The following is a 12,563-nucleotide window of genomic DNA, read 5'->3' as shown; positions in this document are numbered from 1 at the left end:
AAAGTCTTGGTCCGGCGTCGGTTGCTGTTGCTTCTTCCCTGACGTCAGTGTACCAGGGGTATATAAGAGGCATCCGATGCCATTTTCTTCAGTCTTTCTTGCCGCGCGGTGCCCGAAGCAGAAGCAATTCGCAAGTGCCGGTCGGCCGACTCCTGAGATTTTCAAATCAAATTTCAGACCGAAGTCTTCAATAAAGCTAAGTACCCCATTGGGGAACATTTTCTTGCCTCAGTCTGATGTCAGAAAAAGTTAACAATTGTATTTCTTGTGGGAAGCAAATACCTCATAAGGACTTTCATTCTTATTGTATTCCTTGCCTAGCCCCAGACCACAACGTCACAGGTTGTCGGTTTTGTGCTAGGTTTAATAAACAAACTATAAAACGTCGGTTTGATTTCGCCCGACATTACTTTGGTAGGAAATTTAATTATACCATACCGTCGGAGCAACCGACGACCGGCATGCATAAAAAACACAAGGATAAGGGCAGGCATCCGAGACCCAAACCAGACTCCGAGGCCTCTGCTGGGCCAGTCGCCGGTTCTCCGGTTTTCAGTGAGGCTCCTACGCAGCCCCTTACAACCGCTGATTTAGAACTTCAGACAGCTTTCGATTCCCAAGCGGAGATTACTAGGCTGCTGCAGCCTTCATCCTTAGCCCTTTCCGACTCCAGAGCAGAAGGAGATTCCGATGCAGCTGAAATGCTTTCAGTTGCAGAAGGTGTCTTCAGACAGACTACACTCACCATCAAATCTTATGCTAAGCTGAAATCTCCTTTAAAAACAAAAAAGACTGTACAGCAGTCTCCAGTACAAGGCCCCATGTCTAAGAAACAGATGCTTAAGATGGCTGAAGAGTCTATTCCCTCAGCATCTCCCCCAGAAGACTACTCCTTTGGGGAAACTTTACATACCATGAGGGAACACTTCCACTGGGAAGGCCAGGATTACTCTGATTCTAAGAAAAGGCTCCGAGAGTTCCTTTTACTACCCCAGCACAGACCACTTGCTATCCCTCCCATGTTAGACATTGTGGATGATGTCTACTTAGAATCTAGCCTTAACCCAGAATCTAGCCTTAACCCAGACTCTCTACCTCCTGCACCAGCCAAACCAGACAGATATTACAGAGTCCCTGACTCACACAAATTCCTATATAAAAGCCCTGTTGCTGATCCAGAAACCATTTCCCAGGGTCCCAAAGGGGTTAAGGCCTCTATTGCTAAAAATCCTGTACACTTTGAAAGAAATTCCAGAGCACTAGACAGATGGGGAAAGAAAGTATATACCTCAGCTACCCTAGCTATGAGGGCCTTAAATTGCCAGTTTCACATGCTGAAATATCAGCAATACCTGATGTCTCAATTGAAACAAAAAATGATCACACATTCAGAGCAGCCTGATTTCAAGAAAATGCAAGATTTGTTGCATGCAGCTGAACAAGTGGGAAAACATACTTTACAATGTGGATTTGATTCATTGGAGGCTTCCTGTAGAGCAGCAGTGACTGGGTCTGTCATACGTAGACATGCTTGGTTAAAAGAACAAACCCTACCTGATCATGTTAAAGCAAAGTTACTGGATGCACCTTTACAGCAGGATGTTTTATTTGGTGTAAAAGCAGAAGAGGTTTTAAAGAAAATGGAGGATAAGGCAAAATCTATGCAGATGTTCAAGGATTTTTTACAGATTCAACCCCCTCGTTTCAAGCAGAAACTGGCCAGCAAAAAACTGGTCCTTTCCAGCTTCTGACAGACCACAGAGGGGCAAATACAGATGCCCAAGGGGCAGAGGTCAGTCACAAGGCCCATACAAGCCTCGCCAATGGGGTGCCGCAACCCAGAAAGGAGGAGAAGACAGGCCCCAAGCTATCAGAAGACAGACACAATGACTTAACCCTCAGACTGCCAAGCAAATCTCTTTTGGCAGCTCTCTTGGGAGGAAAATTAGCACTTTTTGCAGACAACTGGCACATCATCACAAAAGACAAATGGGTCCTAAATATTGTCTCACAAGGATACAGATTCCACTTTCACACTTTGCCAAGGATAAAAGGAATGCCAAACCTGCCACCAAATCAATGGGCAGAGGCTCAAAAACAAATTACAGCTCTCATGGACATGAGAGCCATTCAACAGGTACCTCCACAAGAGCAAGGACAAGGATTTTACTCAAGACTCTTTCTAGTTCCCAGAAAGGACAAAGCCTGGAGACCCATTCTGGGCCTTTCAATTCTAAACACTTATCTACAAGTACCCAAATTCAAGATGCTAACACTACAGCAGCTTCTTCCCATGCTGGGCAAGAAGGCTTGGCTAGTAACGTTGGATCTCAAGGAGGCATACCTGCATGTCCCTATCAGACAAAATTGTAGAAGATACCTACGATTTATTGCAGGTTCAACTCATTATCAATTCTCTGCACTGCCCTTTGGCTTATCTACTGCACCCAGGGTCTTCACAAAATGCCTGGCACCAGTAATTGCATACTGCAGACAAAGAGGAATTCAAATATATCCTTACCTGGACGACTGCCTTATTCAAGCAGAAAGCAAGGACATTCTTTTAAAGCATCTGGCGTTTGTCAAACACCTATTAAGTTGCCTAGGGTACACAGTAAACGAAAAGAAATCAAAACTAGTGTCCTCACAAAACATAATATTCCTGGGTGCCAGCTTAAATACAACAGCCCAGATGGCTTATCTCATGCCAGACAAGCAAGAACAGCTGACTCAATACTTCAAAATGATGGCAACAAAGACCCAACTCCCTGCAAGAAAAATTCTGCAGGCCTTGGGATTCATGGCATCTTGCATACTACTAATACCATTTGCAAAACTGCATATGAGGAAATTACAATGGTACCTGAAAAGCGTATGGACTCAGCACAACCACAGCTTGGAAACAATAATACCACTCATTCCCTGCCTTCAACAGGAGTTTCTATGGTGGGCTCAGACATGTCACCTCAACAAGGGTCAGCCTTTTACCTTACCCACAGCCAGGCAAACTATAACAACAGATGCATTGGACTATGCCTGGGGAGCACACATGGCAGGACAGTGCATTCAGGGCAAATGGTCTACAGATCAAAGGCATCTGCATATCAGTCAAAAAGAAATGCTAGCTGTACAGAATGCCCTAACAGCTTTCAAGGACCTCCTTCATCCAGGACAACTCCTAATAAAGACGGACAACACCACAGTAATGTGGTACATAAACAAGCAAGGGGGCACTCACTCCTACCCCCTATGCAGACAAGCAATGACCTTGTGGAACACAGCACTGACCTACCAAGTTTACCTACAAGCACAATTCCTGCCAGGAAAGAAAAACACATTGGCAGACGACATAAGCAGAAACATCATGGATCCGCACGAGTGGAGACTACATTCACAAGTATTTGCAATGATAACTCAGAAATGGGGACGCCCAGACATAGATCTGTTTGCCAACCCCCAAAGCTACCAACTTTGCATAAGGACATCCCACCCTCTAGCTTGGAAAGTGGATGCCCTCTCATTCAGTTAGAAAACATTGACAGTGTATGCCTTTCCTCCACTGCCTCTTCTAGCAAAGGTGCTGCTGAAAGTCAGATTAGAGAGGCCACAAATGATTCTCATTGCTCCAGACTGGCCATGCCAGCACTGGTATCCAATACTAAGGAACATGGCCCACAGCCCACCATGGATTTTGCCTCAAATTCCTCACCTGCTCACTCAGCAAAACAATCAAATTCTACACAGCCAGCTCAAGACTTTAAATCTGGCTGCATGGCAAACAACCTAAACAACCAGCCAACACTTCTCTCTAAAGCTGTTATGGATGTCATTCTGGAGGCCAGGAGGCCTAGCACCAGGAAAGCCTATTCAGACGAATGGAAAAGATTTTGCACCTTGAAACAGGCTAAAGGCCAAAATCCCCTTGTTCCAAACATTCCTCAGATTCTACAATATTTAACTGAGATGTTGCACAAAGGACTTTCTTTTTCATCTATTAAGATCCATGCCTCAGCGATTTCAGCTCACTACAATACAGATCCTCCTTTATTTTCACATCCACTGCTAAGTCAGTACCTCAGAGGGGCTAAGAACATAAGACCGCCCAGGAGAGCACCAACACCAACTTGGGATCTCAACTTTGTTCTGGAAAAGCTTACACTGCCGCCCTTTGAACCAGCTTTTACAGCTGATTTGCAGTTTCTATCATGAAAAACTGCCCTGCTGTTTGCAATAACTTCAGCTCGAAGAGTCTCAGTGCTACAGGCCCTAATGGCAGTGGAGCCTTTCCTCATTTTTCATCAAGACACAGTTGCTCTACGAACCAACCCTTCCTTTATGCCAAAGGTGGTATCCAGTGTGGCCCTAAACCAAACCATTCATTTGCCCACCTTTTTCTCAAACCCCCAGAACAAAGGAGAAAGGCTCCTGCACTCATTGGACATTCACAGGCAATTACGTTACTACTTGGATAAAATCTGACCAGCTCTTTATATCTTCTGCTGCAGGATCACAAGGAAAAGCTATCTCAAAACAGACCATTTCAAAATGGATAGGACATTGTATCTGTTTCTGCTACACACATCATGGGAAACCGGTACCTGCTACCATTAGGTCCCATTCCACCAGGGCTACAGCTACATCAACAGCCTTTCTCAGGGGGGTACCAACCAACGATATTTTGGAGGCTGCAACTTGGAGTTCAGTGCACACCTTCACCAAGCACTACCACTTACCTCTATACTCTAAACCAGAGCTGGCTTTGCCACTGCAGTTCTGCAGGGCCTACTAGCCTCTCCAAACCCTGTTTAACTCCACCGCCCATCCTTAGCTTTGGGATTCAACCCAAGTGTGATGACTGCAGCAGTTTAACACGATGAACATAGTACAGTTTTGTACCTACCATAAATGTAGATGTTCGAGTGTTCACTCTGCTGCAGTCCAGTTTACCCTCCCTCCATCCCCTCTGACCTAGCTGAACTTTTCTATACCTTTCTATCTGGTAAAACCTTTGTGGTGTATTTGCTTGTAACTGAAGGTATTCCTTGTATTTCCTTTACATGTTTTATTGGCAATATGTATTGCCCACCTAGTTGGGGGCACCTGACATCTGTGGTAAGAAAAACTGAAGAAAATGGTGTCGGATCCCTCTTATATACCCTGGTGCACTGACGTCAGGGAAGAAGCGACAGCAACTGATGCCGGACCAAGACTTTGGAACTCTGGCCGACTGCGGGACTGCCTGATGGGAGGATAACCCAAGTGTGATGACTGCAGCAGTGTGAACACTCGAGCATCTACATTTATGGTAGGTACAAAACTGTACTTTTCTGATAACCATATTCCACAGTTAAATTGTCCGTTAACTTATAGTTCAGACAATAAACAGATATGTGATATAATAAGAAAACATTGGTCAATATTAACAATGGATGTGAAAATTAGACATATAGTAGGAGAGCAACCGAGATGTCAGTATAAAAACAAGAACAATTTGAAAAGACTCCTATGTAATAGAGATGGTACCACCACACAAAATATATGTTCAGACAGAAGGGGCACTTTTAAATGTAGTAGATGTAAAGACTGTCCTTACATTGACAGTTCAAATGTCTTTGTCTCCACTTATTGAAACAATATCATTTCAATGTATATGCAGATTGCACCACAGCACATCTAGTGTATTTGGCCACTTGCCATCAGTGCAATGCTTTTTACATAGGTTCATAGATTAGTACTAGGCTATTTGCCCTTGTGGGCCATTTTAAGCCTAGCTAAGTACCCCATGTGAGAATCAAACCCTGCACCTTGTGTCTGCAAGGTAAACACCTTAACCATTTTGCCATCCTCCCACCCCTTAGGCAAGACAGATAAGAGATATACGACAAAAGGAACCAAACAATGCACTTGCAGTGCATATAACACAATATCTGACTCATTCCTTCCTTTTTAAAGCAATTGAAACAGTTATCCAGACCAATAGAGGAGGAGACGTCCATAATCGAACTGAACTATGTGAAATATCTTGGATAATTAACATGAGAGCAAATCATCCCCCTGGACTAAACACTATAGTTCCATTGAAACCCATATTAAAAACTAGAAGGAATACAATTACAACTCAGAACCACTAGACTTATAATTCATTTTTATTCATTTTTTCCTTTTAGCTGACATTATGATATAATAACTATGTATATATTTCAGTTTTGTTAGGTTCATCAAATACAAAATAACAAGTTTAATAAGTATAATAATATTCAGCTATTAAGTATTTATTAATTCTGATATGGAAAGTACTTTAGATCTGAATATTGCTTTTCACTAAGTATCTGTGCATGTTCTTGCTTCATAATAGTGATAGACTTGCAACAGGTATATTTAGACATTGTTTTCTATCAAGGCAGTGAATAGGGACATCATTTCATATATTTATATATCTAGAGATTATTTAGTGAATAATGGAGTCTCTATTTATATAGTAAAAGGATATAAAATTATAATGTGCAGCTATGTATTTCTGTGCTGACGGAAGAAGAGTTGACATAGTGACCATGGTTTTGGCTGTGTCAGTAATATTTTAATATTTTAATAGTTTGGTAGTTTGGTAGTTATAGATAAGAATTGTTTCGTATATCTGGAAAAGTAGATAACTGTTAAAGAAGATCATATATAAAAATTCCAGAAAGGCGACCTGTTAGTTAAAGTTAATTATAGCAAGTTTATATATGACAAACAAAGAAAAATAAAACAAATGCTCTTGAAAAAAATTTTTAAAAAGCTAGTATTACACATTTGCCACTGGATGGCAGCAAAGTGGAAACAGGGAAGCCATGCAGGAATAAAAATAATGGAAATAAATGCTTCTGAAAAATCTTTTAAAATGTTAGTGTTACACTTTGGCCACTGGATGGCAGCAAAGTGGAAACAGGGAAGCTATGTAAAACTAAATTCATTGGAATGATACATTCGGCACTTATAGTCAGTAAAAAACTAGGCAGAGAAATGCATATTAGCATACAGCTGAAATAGGATGGGCCAACTTAGTATATTAGCATATTTTTGGTGCCAATTTTAAATCATAGCTATTGGTTACTTAGTAGTGTAAAGAAAAATTACTAGATATTCTAATAAAGACTAAGAATGAATTGACATGATTGGTTTAGAAGTTAATTGATTTTAAACCTTATTGGTTCGTTTTTAGTATAAATATTAGTCATTGCTACCAAAAGAAAACGATCTGAAGAAGGCTAAATAGCCGAAAGCGCTTATCATTTTATCACTATGGAATTTTAATGCTTTTTTTACTTTTTCCATTAAATTTGCTTGCTGTTTGACACAGGACTCTATTGTGGTGGAGTTTTGCTGTGTTGGAATACCAGAGGTTTTTTCTTTGCATACTTAGCAAGCAGGGCATCCCTGCACAGGAAAGGGACTCCCCCCCGTACTGTTCAAGGGTCTAAAGAAACCCATGGTGGGCAGCCCAAACTGCCTCAACAGAATCTGCCAGTAGCAGAGGGAGTCACTAGTCCAGGTACATGTCTATGACCTGGGGTTAAATGTTTTGAATGCAACCAGTGAGGCCATGTGGCATACAGATCTTCATGGAGGCAAGGTGGGGAACTAAAGGTGAGAGAGCCAGTAATTGAGAAAGACAAAATGCCAATAGTAGGTTGTCTTGAGAGAACAGGGGCACCAAACTACCATCCTGCAGATGTCCTGATAGGGAAGGATTTGGATGAGGCAGTACCATGTGCTCATGCAGTTATACGCAGTCAGGCTAGGAGACAAGCATGTGAGTCTGGTAGCCTGGGGGAGACCCAGACAGACCTCATGCTTGCAGCCGGGACTGGTGAGGTGTTTACTTCAGGGAGAGAGCTACCCTGCAGCAGTGAGACTGAAGGTGACCCACAGCTGCTTGTGGTACTGATGTTCCCTTGGACAGAGAGACTGCAAGGGTAGAGGTGAGTAGTAGTACCCAGGCTGACAGTGAGGCATTGCTGTCAGAGGATACAAGACTTCCTGTGGAAGGGGAGCTGGGAAGAGTTACAAAGAGAGAATTGAGACAGGCTCAACTCTCAGACCCTACGTTGCAAGGCCTGAGGCAGGTAGCTAGTGAGGCACCTAATTCTCAAGGGAAGGGGGAATCTGTATACTGGGACAAAGGGTTACTGTATAGAGAGTAGACCTCTGAGGGAGGGCACAGCAGTTGGTAGTGCCTAGAGCCTGCCATCTAGCACTTCTAGCCATAGCCCATGATATTACATTTGCAGGTCATATGGGCATAAAACGTACAGGCATATTATGCAGAATTTCTATTGGCCTGGAATTTCCAGAGATGTAACAGGGTACTGCAGGACCTGTGAGCAGTGCCAAAAGGTAGGGAAGGCAGGAGACAAGGTGAGAGCTCCTTTGATGCTTTTGCCTGTAATTGAGGAGCCATTTCAGAGGGGTGCTATGGATATTGTGGGGCCTCTGAGTATCCCAAGTTCCACAGGGAAAAAGTATATCCTAATGGTAGTAGATTATGCTACAAGATACCCTGAGGCAGTGGCTTTGTCCTCCATTGAGGTGGAAAAGGTGGCAAATGCTTTGTTTGAGATTTTCAGCAGGGTAAGTTTCCCAAAAGAAATACTGACTCACAGAGGTGCCAATTTTATGTCAGACCTGTCTGTGGAAGTACTGTGGGGTGAAGCATCTGAAAACCACCCTCTACCATCCCAAGACTAATGGTCTTGTTGAGAGGTTAAACTCTACAATCAAGTCCATGCTACAGGCATTTGCAGACCAGTTTAAGAGGGAGTGGGACAAATATTTGCCCCATCTGTTGTTTGCTTATAGAGAGGTTCCACAGTAATCCACAGGTTTTCACCCTTTGAGTTGTTGTATGGGCATAGGTTGAGGGGACCTCTAGATCTAATTCGTGATGAGTGGGAAGGTGAGTGTAAACCTCACAAAGAGTTTGTTGTGGCATATGTCCTAAACCTCAGGACAAGGCTCAAAGAACTCATGGGTTTGGCCCAGGAGAACCTGGCAGATGCCCAAAACAGAAAAAGGCATGGTATGACAGGAATGCTTTAGCTAGAGAGTATGCTGTAAGGCAGCAGGTATTGGTTCTCATTTTTGTCAGACACAACAAGCTGCAAGCAGCTTGGGAGGAACCCTACAAGGTGACAAGAAAGGTAAGTGATGTTAACTACATGGTATACCTGCTAGGCAGGAGGCAGGGGCACAAGTTGTATCATGTTAACATGATGAAACCTTACCATGATATGGAGGCCCTTGTGCTGATTATTTGCAGTGGGTTCCAGGAGGAGTTTGAGGGAGATCTGATGACTGATCTCCCCAGTGAGACTCGGACTGACACCTCAGTGGAAGGGGTAGCAATGTCCCAGCAGCTATCTCCTACCCACGTTCGAGAAGTCCAAGCAGTGTTACAGGAATTTGGGGACATGTTCACTGGGAAATCAGGGTGCACCCACCTGGTGCAGCACTAGGTGGATACAGGACCCCAAGGGCCTATTAGGCAGGCCCCTTATAGGTTGCCTGAGAGAGTCAAACAGACTTTGAGGGAGGAGATACAGGAGATGTTGGAACTATGGGCAATTCAAGAGTCCAACAGTCCCAGGGCCTCCCCATTGGTGCTGGTGCCAAAGAAGGATGGCAGCACCAGGTTCTGTGTGGACTACAGGAACTTTAATAGTCACACAGAGTCAGATGCTTACCCCATGCCTAGGTTGGAAGAGGGCCTAGAGCAGCTGAGTGGGGCTAAGTATCTTACCACCATTGATCTTACCAAGGGTTACTAGCAGGTGCTTTTGACTCCCATTGCTAGACAGAGGTTAGCCTTTGTGACTCCTCTTGGCTTGTATGAGTTCACAAAGATGCTCTTTGGGATGAGAAATGCCCCAGCGACTTTCCAGAGGCTGGTAGATCATATTCTAGCAGGAGCAGGAGGGGTTGCCCTTGCTTATTTAGATGATATTGCCATCTGCAGCCATTCCTGGCAAGAGCACCTTTAACATGTCTGGGGGATGCTGGGCAGACTACATAGGGCAGGGTTGATCATTAAGCTGAGCAAATGTCAGGTGGGTATGGCAGAGGTCTCCTACCTGGGACATAGAGTGGGGAGTGGTAAGATTGGACCAGAACCTGCCAAACTAGAAGTCATTCAGCCATGGCCTGCACCTGTTACCAAAAACCAGGTGAGGGCATTCTTATGGACAGCAGAGTACTACAGAAACTTCTTCTCCAGTTATAGTACCATAGCTGCTCCCTTTACAGACCTGAGAAGGACAAACAGGCCAGATAAGGTAGTGTGGGCCACAGCATGTGAGCAGGCATTCCAGAAGCTTAAAGAAGGTTTGGGAGGACCCCCTGTGTTAGCCAGTCCAGATTACAGTAAAGAATTTGTTGTGCAGGTGGATGGTTCAAACCATGGAGTGGGGGCTGTACTTAGCCAGATTCCTTCAGAGGGAGAAGAGCACCCGGTGGTTTGTCTCAGTCATAGGCTCCAACCTAGGGAGGAATGCTATGCAGCTGTAGAAAAGGAATGTCTAGCCATAGTGTGGGTACTGTAGACATTTCAGCCTTATCTGTATGGAAGAAAATTCACTGTAGTGACAGATCACAATCCCCTAACATGGTTAAACAGAGTCAGCCAGCAAAATGCCAAGTTGCTAAGATGGAGCCTGGGGTTGCAAGCATATGATATGTCAGTGCAGCACTGCAGTAGGAGTAGCAATGCCAATGTAGATTGGCTCTCAAGACAGGGAATGGGGTAAGGTATACACAGATAGACCTAATCCTCTCAAGCAATGTTTTTCAAGGGTCACTTGAAAAACTAGCTTGACTTCTCTGGGGGGGGGGTATGTGAAAATATGCGAAGGCTGCCAGCCTAGCTAGATAGAATTTTGTAGATAATTCTGACATTTGTATAGTATTAATATAAGCCACAGGCATGTTCACTTAAATGGAAGAAAATGGTGTTAAATGTTGAACTTCAAAAATGTAACCACATTGCACTCTGCTGGAGGAAAGCTGATACGTCAAGCATTGCATAATTGTTTGATCTCAAAACTCAGAGCTGAGATGTCTGGATGAAGAAATTCTTGCTGTTGTTTTGAGACCAAAGTTAATTGTTAGAATTTGCATGCATAATGTCTTTTATTGCTGTAGCTTCCTGACCAGGTGCAATATCAAAAGGGCTGCTAAACTCTGAGTTACTGTTAGCCTGGGAACCAGAGAAAACATTATGTAATCTGAAATGAGTCAGTAGTACTGTGTTATCAATTTAAGGAGAGAGAGACTCAGAGCATTTTGCATTTGTCTTCAGAACATCCAACATCACCAGCACTGTCTTGCTCTGTGTGTAAGTTTATTTTAGAACTGTGTTTGCTCTTAGATATAGCTAGGAAATAGGACGATTAGACTAGTTGTTTTCTGTATTGATGTCAGAACTATTCCACTGTATTATTTTAAGCATTTTCCTGTGATCTCTGAACTCTTGACTAACACTGTGTAGTAAGAAGTATTGTCTTGTGTTCTTCTTATTTATTATTAAATATTTTTAAACCTTTCTACTGTGGTAGTTTTATGTAGAGATAATTTAAGCTCTAGAGTACATTGCATGTATATAGTGATACTGGCTAAGCCACTCCAATAAACTTTGCTGTTCAGTCACACTTACCATTTAGATAATATTGCACAGTAATAATTGGACACCCTTTAGTAAGGGCCTTATTAGTAGCTGATATTAATGGTTGGTGGCAAGTGGTACTACCGTATAGTCTGGGCAGAAGGAGCATAGCTGGAGAACCTGTGCCAGCCTTTCCCAGGAGTGTCTGTGTGTTTGTATATAACTTGTATCTCAAAGCGTGTATGTGTCAGCTACTTCAGCAGGGACATGAAGCACTGGTTGGACAAAGAGGGTGCTGGAGGTTTTAGCTTGACCACTAGGCTGAGATCTGGACCTATAGCTGTGCCAGTGGGGAGTCTTATTGGGGATCTAGAGAGATAGGGAGAAACCAGCCCCAGACTGACTGCGATCTCTGTGTGCTTTTAAGGGAAATTGTACTTTACTGTGTGTATATTTGTTATCCTTCCCTCACTGGTGTTAGTGGTGAGGATTAAGGCTTCTTGATTGCTGAGCCAGTGCATGGGCATCACAAGCACTCAAAAGCAAGACTAAGCAAAGGCTGAACCCTGTGACATACTAGAATGGGATTGTTAAGCAGAACTAACTGAATGAAGGACTAGCATGGTAACGGTGGTGAAGCACTGCAAGCTTAGAATATTTAAAATTTGTCAAGACTTCCACAATTGCATCCATTGAAAACTGTTGTAGACATTATTACAACAATGCCCAATGCTAACTTTCTCTCTGTGCTTGATGATCCCCAGTAGTTTGGCAAATATGGACAAAAAAATCTAATCTGAAGACTTCCACATGCAACTTTTCTCTCAGTAGACATAGTTCCAAGTTTAAGCACAAACCTAAGAATCAGTACTAAAGAAAGCACTGCCACTAGGAACCAGACAATAATCACTACCACAGGGTCTACTCC

This window comes from Protopterus annectens, chromosome 4.part0 (genome assembly GCF_019279795.1).
Source record: "Protopterus annectens isolate FY-2018-M chromosome 4.part0, PAN1.0, whole genome shotgun sequence".
Taxonomy (NCBI): domain Eukaryota; kingdom Metazoa; phylum Chordata; order Ceratodontiformes; family Protopteridae; genus Protopterus; species Protopterus annectens.
The sequence above is the reverse complement of the archived record's forward strand: the minus strand, read 5'-3'. Positions refer to the sequence as shown.